This window comes from Triturus cristatus, chromosome 5_2, assembly GCF_964204655.1.
Source record: "Triturus cristatus chromosome 5_2, aTriCri1.1, whole genome shotgun sequence".
Taxonomy (NCBI): Eukaryota; Metazoa; Chordata; class Amphibia; order Caudata; family Salamandridae; genus Triturus; species Triturus cristatus.
In genome coordinates, this window is record NC_140588.1 from 198,637,842 (window position 1) to 198,650,011 (window position 12,170).

General features: G+C 46.2%; 1 long non-coding RNA gene across 1 annotated transcript in view; it reads right to left on the reverse strand.

The window, feature by feature from the left end:
- The window catches only part of LOC146822791 (uncharacterized), a 30,110-nt gene that overhangs the window by 1,169 nt on the left and 16,771 nt on the right, over window positions 1–12,170 (reverse strand). The window contains exon 3 of the long non-coding RNA XR_014962077.1: window positions 4,599–4,860. This is a non-coding gene — a long non-coding RNA (uncharacterized LOC146822791). The remainder of the gene's footprint in view (window positions 1–4,598; window positions 4,861–12,170) is intronic.

Sequence of the window (12,170 nt, forward strand, 5' to 3'; positions counted from 1 at the left end):
CACAAATTCAAAATGTTCCCTATTAACTAACCCCAACTGTGTGCTCTTTGTGGCAGCACTTTACTGGATCTGCCCTAGCATTCGGGCTACTGCTTGTGCCTGCTTCAGTTGCTGCTGAATTTGGACACAGGTAGGAGTAAATTATTCCGTACTTGGTTTGCTCAGTACTATAGCATTTGGCGTAATCTTCAGTGTGAATTATAATTGGCCATCCAAATAGAGAGATATTCATATGCATTTGAAACTGAAAGTATCTCCTTTTCTGCCAGGAAACTATATTACTTATATTGATGGCATTTTTAGTCTTTTTAATATTGTGGGCCATGATCCAAAAATATCAAAAGGAACAGCTCCATTTTACCTGGTATTACATCTTCTATCATTGTGCTCTGGGCGGTAAGGGACGGCAGTCCTTGACCTCACCTTATCATGTCACTCTTTCTTTTGTGTGGCTGGTCTATCATTTGACGCTAGGCCAAGTCTAGGGCGTAATAGCAACCAGAAAACGCAAAAAGGTGCTGTGTGTTGTGGCAAAAAATGCATGCAAAAGCCTTCCTCCCCCTCTTACTACCACTTTACTGAATATTCAAGCAGGAAGATCCTTTACTATGGGTGCAAGCACGCCAGAAAGGTGAGATGAGAAGTGTGAGGTGTGACTGTCAAGGAACAGAATGTACTTAATTCAGTGTGTAATGAGTTAAAATAGGGGAGCCTATTTAAAACCGTGCACAAAAAGACGTAATTAAGTGTCATGAAGGCAGCTACATGGAAGCTAGACACAGTATTCACTGGATGCACCGCGCATCAGTTGCGTGGTCTCTAGTTGAACCTGTCTCAGTTAAAGTGGGTGTGCTTGGCACGTACCCAGATGTTCCTCCTTATCACTTCTTACTGCAGTGCACTAGAGACGTACACCTATATATAACATCTAACCCTGGGCGTAGTTCGCGAAGTAGCACTTCGCGAAGCTACGCAAATTGCAGTTCGCACTACGCGAGCTACGCGTAGCACTTCGCGAACTGCGTAGTACCTTGTTTGCACTGTGCCAGATGTCATTTTCAATGATTGCAGAGTGCGGACAAGCAACCAGCACTGTGCAATCATTGAAAATGGCATCTTGCAAAGTGCGAGCTGTAGTTTTCTGCTGCTCGAGTAGATTTTTACTCGAGCGGCAGCTTTCTCAACGCGAACTGGTAGTTTCTCATCGCGAGCGGTCGCGAGCATACGCGACCACTCGCAATGAGAAACCGGACCTCCTCGCGTTGGGAATCTCGCCGGGAGGTTTATTTTCCATGCTCGCGATCGCCAACTTGATGTTGCTGATCGCGAACAAGGAAAAAGTCTCGCCGCGATGTCATTTCGCTTGCTCGCAGTTGCCAACTTGACGTTGAGGACCGCGAGCAAGCAAAAAATGACCGCAGCACTACGCAACACTACGCTACACGTGTTCGCACTGTGCTACGTGCCGTTCGCGTAGTGCGAAGTAGCGCAAACTTCGCAAACTACGCGAGCGTAGCGTAGTGCTTTGCCCAGGCTTAATAACATCTCCTGTGGTACCACAGTGAGAGAAAGAGATGAGGAGGGCCCATAAGCAAAATAAGAGATGAATGGTAACTATTTCCCTTCTAAAAACAAAGGTCTTACATTGAAGTGCCACTTTTAATCATCAAATCATTAACACGTCAGAGAATATATTCATCAGTTTGTTAGCTCCAGAAAGACTATTCAAAACTACAATTGTAATCAGCCAAGAATAGTAACACAAGAATAGATGTTTATGACGCTTAAGTATCCAGAAGGCAAACCCTTAAATGAGAAAATTAATCGTGCAAGGATTTACAATTTCAAAATACATTTAAATGCAATTAAAGGGTGAAATTTCATGGTCCTGGGGCACTGCACCAAGGCAGCTTAATTTGAGGGGGTGCTTCTGCAAAAGTTTGACAAAATAGACGTGTAAACAATAGGGAAAAATAGCTGTCTTATTTATATGAAAGAAGAACCCCTTTTTTAAAAAAAAATCAATATATAGCCTGGAAGTCTTAGCAAAGTCTTGGCATTTAAAGACACATTTCTGGAGTGAAGAAAAAACTCATGTAATGCAAATATATTTTAAGTCAATGGAAATACTTTTCACAATGCAACATACACACACTTTACTGCAATGCTAGGAATGCACACGTTAAGTTAGGAGGGACAACCATTAGTGCTTTGCAATAATGTTTTAGAATAAGGGCAATGCAGAGGAGAGAGAAAAAGACCATTTCAAAGTACAATAAGAAATTAGAGCTTCAGCCAAAGATGCTTAGATAGAGGGCTGAAGGAGACCACACAGGCGTCAGTGACCCAAGGGATCACTGCAGTGGGGTAGTTTGTCGAATGAACTAAGGAGCCGATACACTCTTTTAATGATGAACTATTGACCACAAAAGGACAACATTATCAGGTGCCTCTGACCTATAGGACATGACGCATTGTGGTCACTTCTGGGAAATATTTAAGAAAATAGAAGTGCCTCCCACGCTACAAAAATGTTCTCAAAGGTCAGAGGATTCTTGACCATGAATCATAATGAAATTGAGCATCTATTGAACAGTATTTGCGTCACTTCAGGGAGAAAAGGCCTATAAGCCAGGTAAGAGAGGGAGAGATGCTAAATTGCAAATCGAGAGAAGGTGACAGACATTATATCTATTAAAGTACACCGCATGTAGCTGAAAAAGGAGAAGAACAGAGGACACCCATTACAATATGGAGAGAGAAGTCGAAAGGCGATGGCTACTGCCAGGCCTGAGATAGGAAACCACAATGCGATGAAGAAAAGTAGCTCCCTTTTGGAAGCACGCAGTTGAAAAATAAAGGATACTGTTGAACTCAATGCTATAAGATGCCTCCCATTCCTTGCAGAATTAAACGTTCAAACAATACAATTTACACAAAAAAAGTAATCAAAATTCAAAACAAATGTGAGTTGCCAGACACAGTCCCATAAACATGTATTTGTGGCACAAAGTGGGAGACGCCAGATGCAACCTCCTGTCACCAAATACATGCTTCAAAATATAAATGTGAGGAAATAGTTAAACAATTCGAGATATATTGTTGTGCACTATGTGGTCAGTTATCTGAAAGTGACCTGTGCTAATAATGTGGTGCTGCGCCACATGGGTCAGACAGGGGCTGGGGGGGACAAGGGGTAACTATATAATACTATTTATTCACAAAAAGGCAATAGCTTTAATATATAAAAAACAGTTACAATACTAGTTATTATTGGTCTTACTAAATATATGAAAGGTCGGTGCGGCAGGCACAGATGCTTCAAAAGACAACCACAATGCATGCTAAAAAAAGTCCATAATAAAAAGACATTTGACTGTAAAATATTCGCACTATGATTACACAAAATGTGAAGCATATTATGTACACGTCTATTTATATATATAAACCCACAGTGCTATTTGCGCATTCTCCTCTGCTGGCCTAAATGCATACAGAAGGGTGTCTTAAAATAACATAGCAAAAAATAAACGTCTTTACATTTCATTTCAACACAGGAAGAGAACAGAAAACCATATTGGAAGGTGTTCTGTTCACAAACCATAATCACACAATACTCATGTTGACTGTCTTTGAAAATAAAAATATATACTGATAGTCCCTCGCAAAAGCCGAGGAAGTCTGATAACTGTTTATCATAAATCCTCATGTGCCAGTCACAAGATGTAGAGTGGCACATCTTATCTGGTACTCGAAACCGCTCCTGAGCCCGCAAAAAGCTGAGATTTGCATCATGCAAACTCCTTGCCTTCCTGCACAGGCGTAAACTCTATCTCCGTTGCACAAAATATATCTCTATAATAATTAAAAAAAACATAATGTAAGTCCTAAAAAAAAACAATGCTTAAGCTAGCGAAAATATAATATCTGATAAATCATCCAGGGGAAACCACTTGTAATCCACTCTAAACAGGAGATCTCCGTGAGCCCGTTAGCTAGGCGGGTCCGTCCGGTAATCTACCTCTTCCCTATTAGTACTGAAATAGGGGCCCCCTCTGAATATTCAGAGAAGCACTGAAAAAAACACATAAATAATCACTGAAAGATTGTAAACGCAACCCTTCCTTCCCTTGTCAGGTCCCTGTGACTTGGACAGAGGCCCTCCCTTAGCTATATTGGAGAGGCACGATAACACGTTATAACAATAATAAAAAAAGTGAGCACTGAGAGATGCCAGACGCAGTCTTCCCTGGCTTTAAAACAAAGTTATAACATCAATGAAGCAAAGTGAAGCAAAGTGAGCCCTTGAAACATGCCAGACGTAGTCTTTCCTTTGGCCCTACGAGAGGCACAATAATAACGTACGTCTATTTATAGCAAGAAAAACACGTAAATCACCTAACTTCCTAACTTCACTCTCTGGCTCAGAATTCCATTTCGCACACAAGCTTCCTCAGCTTTAGAATGTCCTTTAGCGAGACCAGCCAGACAGGGAAGAAAAACTGAAAGGGAGAAGGAATGCAGAGGTCTCACAAGCGCTCCTCTCAAAAACTGTTACCAAAAGACACACTCACATCAGGCAGCAATCATAGACTTACCCGAGTGTTGTTCTCTGAGGTTTCAGTCAGAAAGGAGTCACAAGTGTTTAGTCTGCGTCCTCTCGGTACCAGCTGTCTCAGCTGTCTGCTGGTACTGCCAATCCGAGTCACGGCACCAAATGTTGGAGGGAGATTTATTAAGGGTCAAGAGGGCAAGGGGCTGAGCACAGATCTCTTGAAGCCTTCACGGAGGGAGTGAGTTAGGGACAAAAGGGGCACCTTAATATGAGCCGGGTGTCTGGGAGCGCTGGGAACGCTTGCTCTAAAAATGAAGGAAACATATGTGAGCCATCAATCAATCAATCAATTAAGCTTTATTCGACCATGAAAATTACAGTCATAAAAGCACGTATCACAATCGTTAAATATTTCAAGATAAAAGTGCACAGTTAAAATATCCAAGTTAAAAGAAAAGATTAAATAACAAAGAAATCTAGTTTACATGATATCCAAACATAATTCAAGTCCCAATAATTCACCTAAGGTGCAACCTCCCAAGATTCGAGAGACATGCTTTTCCTCAACCACAGAGCCTTTTTCAGAAAAGTGGATACCCTCCAGGCCACGTGTTCATTATCTAGAAGTTGTAAGCGAACAAGTGCTGGACGGCATTGCCTAAGGCCCTGCTGTCTTAAAAGGGGAAGTAACCAGACTTTTCCTTAATTCTTTAAAAAAAAAGACTAGGTGAATGGTGGACTGCTCTGAGTGGGTGTCACACAAGCAGGGGGGTAACACTCTGGACCAGTCATTCATTCTGGGTGTGGTCACTAGTCTGTGTACCACACCCAGTCTGAATCTTATCAGCAGCATTCTGTCGTGTTCACTTGGAACAAAATTTAAATAAGGTTCCATACCCAGGGAGCTAAGCCTTAGTTGGTGTTGGATGACTGTAGGTTTGGAAGCCTCATCTGCTATTCTAACCGAGCCCAACAGTTCGAGGCACTCATTCTTCAGAGTTTTCCTCGATACTCAGGCCATAGAGCTGGGATTTGAATAAAACTCTGGGTGTCCAAGATCATTCATAAACCTATAGATAAACTTGAGCCAAGGTATCTTCAGCGCCCCATCCAACTTAATACAGTCAAGCAGGATGTCTCTATTTAAATGGGTCTGCTCACTGATCCAGATCCTATGCCATAGAAGAATTGGCCCAAGTTTGATACGGTCTACTAAATACTGGAGGCCCAACTCCTCATGGCACACAAAAGAAGACGTGCCAGGAGGGACGGAGAGGATATACCGAAGGAAAACGTTTTTCACATTTTGTAAGGGAAGGGAATTCGCAAAGCCCCACACCCCTGCCCCGTATATCGCTGCTGAAGTACACTGGGCCTTGTAGATTTGCAAGAGTTCACCGGGCGGCTTCCTTCACAGTCTCTTTGCAAATGTAGCCAGGGCACTGGTTGATCTACTAAAACCCAGTTTTTTCTGCTCAATTGCTTGAATCCATGTGTCGTTATGACTGAAAATGACGCCGCGATACGAGAAAGTAGTAGTAGTTGCTAGCTTCCTATAATCCAGATAGATGTTCCGACCCATAATGCTCCGGGTGCCAGTAGCACAGTTCATTATAAAAGTTTTGGAAAGATTAATCTTTAAGCCCAAATCAAGCATAAAAGTATTAAAACTGGTCAGGACCCTTTGTAACACATTGCCTGTACGCACCATTAAAACGGCATCATCAGCGTAAAGGAGAGCCGATAAAGGTCTCCCACCTACCTGAGGAAAATCATGCCCACTCTTAAGAAGTGCCTCAGCCAGACCATTAATGTATAAATTAAAAAGAAAGGGGGCCAGGACGCAGCCCTGCCTGACCCCTCTTCTAACAGGAAATCCTGATGTACACTGACCGTCCACCCCGTATCTTACGCTTGCTAAAGCTCCCTCATAAAAACGGTGCAGGAAGGCAATAATATTAGGATCCACACCAAGATCGGCAAGAATCCCCCATAGCCTTGCATGGATTACAGAGTCAAAGGCTGCAGTCAAATCAACGAAGACTAAGTATAGTCTCCCTTTTTTGGCTCTTGTGTATTTCCCGACAATCATAGCCAGGTTTAGACTCTGTTCCAGGGTTCCCAGGCCCTCCCGAATCCCATACTGGAGATCAGACAGAAGATTATTTTCTATTGCCCAGTCCTGTAATCGATGCAGGATGACTCGGCCTGCCACCTTCACCATGGGGTCAAGAAGGGAAATTGGTCTATAACAACCAGGGTCTTGGCGGTTTCCTTTTTTGAATATTGGGACAATGATGGACTCCGTCCAAGTCTTCGGGAAGGAGGTGCAGTCACTGGCATTAACCATCTGAGTTAATAATGGGGACCAGAGCGGGACACATGACTTAAACAAGTCCTTTAATCAGGGCTTCAAAACATCCTTAACTGGATGACAAGAAACCAATTAAAACTCAACGGAGACAAGACAGAGATTCTACTCTTAGGGAAACATCAAGATCTTTGGACTCCTTCACACTGGCCCGACCAGATGGCTACTTTCCCTACCCCAGTGACTCAAGTTCGCAATCTGGGAGTCATCTTGGATAGCTCCCTGTCAATGAGCCAACAGGCAAATAAAGTCGTGGGTCTATGCCTCACCATCATCAAATAGTTGAGGAAAGTAATTTGGATGTTGCCCGTTTCCACTCAAAAGACCGTTGTTAATGCCCTTATAACATCACGGCTGGACTACGGCAACATCCTGTACCTCGGTTCAAATAAAACGGTAGTCAATCGACTACAACTTGCCCAGAACGCTGCTGTTCGTTTACTGTGCAGAATCCCTAGAAACTCCGGGGTTTCAAGCTCTTGTCGGGAACTCCACTGGCTCAGAGTGGAAAGCAGAATCCGTTTTGAAGCCCTGAATTTCATGTTCAAAATCAAAGCAGGCACAGCTCCTAAATACCTCCTAGCCTTGGCCCACCCCTATATTCCCAAACGTAATCTTCGTTCGCAAGCAGCGTCTAACTTCTGTGTACCAAGATTTAAACTGGCAAGAGTGGGTGGCAGATCTCTTACCCACCTTGGACCATCCATCTGGAATGCACTCCCCCCTTTCATTCGAAAAGAGGAAAACCACGTCAGGTTCCGAAATTACGCTAAGACCTGGCTATTCGAACAATAACAAGAATAGCTAGCAATTTCTCCTGACATTTCTTGCTGTACCTATGCGCCGGGAAACCCTTTTTGGGTAGCTGTGGCGCTTTACAAATCTAAAAAATAAAATAAATAAATAAAATAAGTGGCACGCCATCGGGGCCGGGAGCCTTACCCCCCTTGCTATGGGCAAGAGCCAGTACCATTTCATCCAACATTACAAGGAGGTTGCCATTATGTACGCAGAGAGGACCCTGAGATGGGAGCTCATCGGTGTCCGGGCCATTATATAGTGCAGAAAAGTGGGTTATCCAATCTTTTTCTGGGATTGCAATCTCAATTGAAGGTCCACCACGCCCACACAAAGGCGGGAGCCATGGAAACTGAGGCTGAAAGATTTGGCAGTTTTATTAAGAAGGTGCAACTTCAAAAACTGCAAGACAAAGACATAAAAATACAAAATACAAATATAGTGACATTGCATGAATCAGAAGGCATTGTACGCATTTGGAGAGAGACACTTCAGAAAACCTCAAAGACACATTTATAAATGCATTATGAAAAACATAAATTACATCAAGGAAAAAGTTCTCAGAATGCAAAGCACACTTGATCTAAAATACTGAGAATACTCAAGTGCCTACCTAAAACCTAAAAGAAAGCAACTTTGAAAAATGTAATATAAGTATAAAATGCTCAATATGAAAACACCAATTTAGGGACAAAATAGCATATCAAAATAGCATACACAGCAAATATATTGGCAAGTTAAATTGTATCTTAAAAACAAAAAACAAAAGCTTTTGGGGAGCACCCAAACCCGTCTGCCATCTACTAACAGACGATCGGGGTAGTCCAATGATGTCTCTGTGGTCTCCCTTCTTATACTCTTTAAGGCGGTTAGGAGTGCCTAAGGTATCGTCATCTCACGCCATGTCTACCTTGTCACTTAGGGTATGGTTCTCATATTTTTCCATACCTGGTGACGCCTTTTCCAGTAACTGTGGTACGTGAGCTAGGTGAAAGTTCATATCTCAGGCCAGGCGCTTGTCGTAAATTGGATAAGGCAAGCAGAAAAATGTGTATTGTAAAGGGATTCTGTATATACATATATAAATCAGCATGTCCTGTGTTACCACATTCTCGCCTTAGCTTGACACATCTGGCAACTTCCCTAAAAGTATGTACCAGCCCAGGATGCAGTCTGCTGTATGTCGAAAGAACAGGGGGATGTTGAACTTTGAGATAGTGAACTTCGCACACAAGTAGGGTGGGGGCTCTTTAGTTTGGTGCAGGAGGCCTCACAGAGAGAGGAGCTGGATATGATTTGGATCAGACCTGCCTTCAGCCTGTTATACAAGAAAATGGCAGAACTATGGTCAATTTAACAAAAAGGCCTACATATTGAACAGAAGGGCCTACACAGGGGTTTCATGCTGGTTGAGTGGTAGGGATGTCCCAGGGCATTTGTTATATGGGAAAATCGGTCCCTCTCGCACGTGGCTAACTAAAATGGCTGCCACAAACAATATGGCTTCAGCTCATGCTAACAGCGATTTCTGTCGATTCCGGACTCAACAGCTCATCACGGCACCCACCCACTCCGCCGGACACACGCTCGACCCCATCTTCTCCGCCAGCAACCACGTCACCTTCAGCCACACCACCAAACTCCACTGCACCGACCACCACATCGCTGCTGGAACAAAGTCACCGAAGACCAGCTCCTCACCACCCACGCCCCAGACCCTCTGTCCGAGCCCTCTGACACCAACGCAGCGGTCCACAACTTCAGACAAGGGATCGACGACTGCGCCAACACCTTCACCCCGACCAGGAAACCCTCTAACAGGCACATCGACACGAGAGCCATTTGGATCAACGCCGACCTCCAGACTTCCAAACAAACCTGCTGAAGAATCGAGAAGCAGTGGTGACAAGACCAGACACCAGACAACCACACAGCCCTCAAGAACGCCAGACGCAAGCAGCACCAACTCATCCGATCCGCCAAAAGGACCTCCTTCAAGGAACGCATCGACAACAACGCACACAACAGCAAAGAGCTCTTCAGCATCGTGAAAGAAATTGCCTCCCCCAGCTCCAGCACGAATGACATCCCACCATTGCAAAAACTCTGCGACTCCCTGGCCACCTTCTTCCACCGCAAGATCGCAGACATCCATGACAGCTTTGACACCCAGACACCGACGACAGACGCCGACACCCCCAACTCAACACCCACCAAACACACCGACCTCCTGCTCACCATCAAAATCATGAACACCATCCACTCCGGCTCTCCTTCCGACCCCTGCCCCCACCACATCTTCAACACAGCAAGCTCCATCATCACACCCCAACTCAGAAAGATCATCAACAGCTCCTTCGACACCGCCACCTTTCCAGAGAGCTGGAAACACGCCGAGATCAACGCCCTTCTCAAGAAACCCAAGGTGGACCCAAAGGACCTCAAGAACTTTCAACCCATCTCCCTGCTCCCGTTCCCAGCGAAAGTCATTGAGAAGACCGCCAACAGACAACTGACCCACTTCCTGGAGGAGAACAACATCCTGGACTCCTCCCAATCCGGCTTCCGCAACAATCACAGCACTGAAACCGCCCTCATTGCCACTACCGACGACATCAGGACCCTGCTGGACGACGGCGAAACCGCAGCCCTCATCCTCCTGGACCTCTCGGCCCTCTTCGACACCGTCTGCCACCACACCCTGTGCACACGCCTCCATGACGTAGGGATCCGTGACAAAACCCTGAACTAAATCACCTCCTTCCTTACCGGCAGAACCCAGAGAGTCCGTCTCCCCCATTCAGATCCGAAGCCACCACGATCACCTGCGGCGTATCCCAAGGATCCTCCCTCAGCCCGACCCTTTTCAACATCTACATGGCACCACTCGCCAACATCGTCCGAACGCACCACCTCAACATCATTTCGTACACCGACGACACCCAGCTGATCCACTCTCTCACCAAGGACCCGACCACCGCCAAATCCAACCTCCACGAGGGAATGAAGGCCGTCGCAGAGTGGATGAAGACCAGCCGCCTGAAACTGAACTCTGACAAGACGGAAGTGCTCATCCTCGGCTCCACCCACTCCGCATGGGAAGACTCCTGGTGGCCGGCCACGTTGGGAGCTCCCCCGACACCCACCAACCATGCACGCAACCTGGGTTTCATCCTGGACTCAACGCTCTCTATGACCCAGCAAGTCAACCCTGTCTCCTCCTCCTGCTTCAACACCCTCCGCATGCTCAGCAAGATCTACAGATGGATCCCCACCGAAACCAGAAGGACGTTCACCCAAGCCCTCGTCTGCAGCAGGCTGGACTACGGCAACGCCCTCTATGCGGGAACCAAGGCCAAACTTCAGAAAAGACTCCAAAGCATACAAAACACTTCCGCACGCCTCATCCTCGGAATCCCTCGCCACAGCCACATCACCACCCACCTAAAAGACCTGCACTGGCTCCCGGTCAACAAGAGAATCACCTGGGGAGAGTGAGCGCCCGGGCTCACTGTTAGCGAGCATACTGCACAACAGCAGGAAGCCCCTGGTCATCGACGAGCTGGTTACGGAGGCCGGTACAGTGGTCACTGGGGAGGAGGCGATATGCGCCGAATTTCGGGACTACTACGCGGGGCTTTACACAGCCAAGTCCGCCCAGATGGAGGAGGAAATAGAGGACTACCTCAGCTATATCAAAATGCCCTTCCTGTCCGACTCTCAGAGGGAGTTCCTGTCGCTCCCCATACAGCAGGACGAAATCTTGGAGGCACTAGAGGGGATGCGATCTGGCAGCGCCCCTGGGGCCGATGGACTGACGGTGGCTTTTTATAAAGCATTCAAAGATAAGCTTCTCCCCCATTTGATCACTTTATTTGACGGCATATGCCAGGATGGCTACATGCCAGACACTATGCGCGAAGCGCTTTTAGTCACTATTCTGAAACCAGGGAAGCCCCCTAACGCGTGTGGCTCGTACCGGCCGCTCTCCCTCATCAATGTGGATGCAAAGCTGTACGCTAAGGTGCTGGCCACGCGTCTGGCGCTGCTGGTGCCGGAACTCGTGGCCCCGGAACAGGCGGGATTCATACCGGCCAGAAACCTTACATACAATATTCGCACGGTTCTGGGGACCATGCAACATGTGCGCCCTGAAAACAAGGCTTTGGCCATTTTCCTGGATATGGAAAAAGCGTTTGACTCGGTGGAGTGGCCCTTTATGGTACGGGTGCTCCGTAAGATCGGATTGGGGGAGCCCTTCCTGCAGATGCTGGGAGCAATATATTATCGGCCCACAGCCAGGCTACGATTGGGTGACCGGGTCACGGAAGCCTTCCGGATTAGCAGAGGGACCAGGCAAGGCTGCCCTCTCTCCCCTCTCCTCTATGCCCGGGTGGCGGAACCCTTGGCGTGCGCTATTAGAGAGTATCACCGCTATGAGGGCAT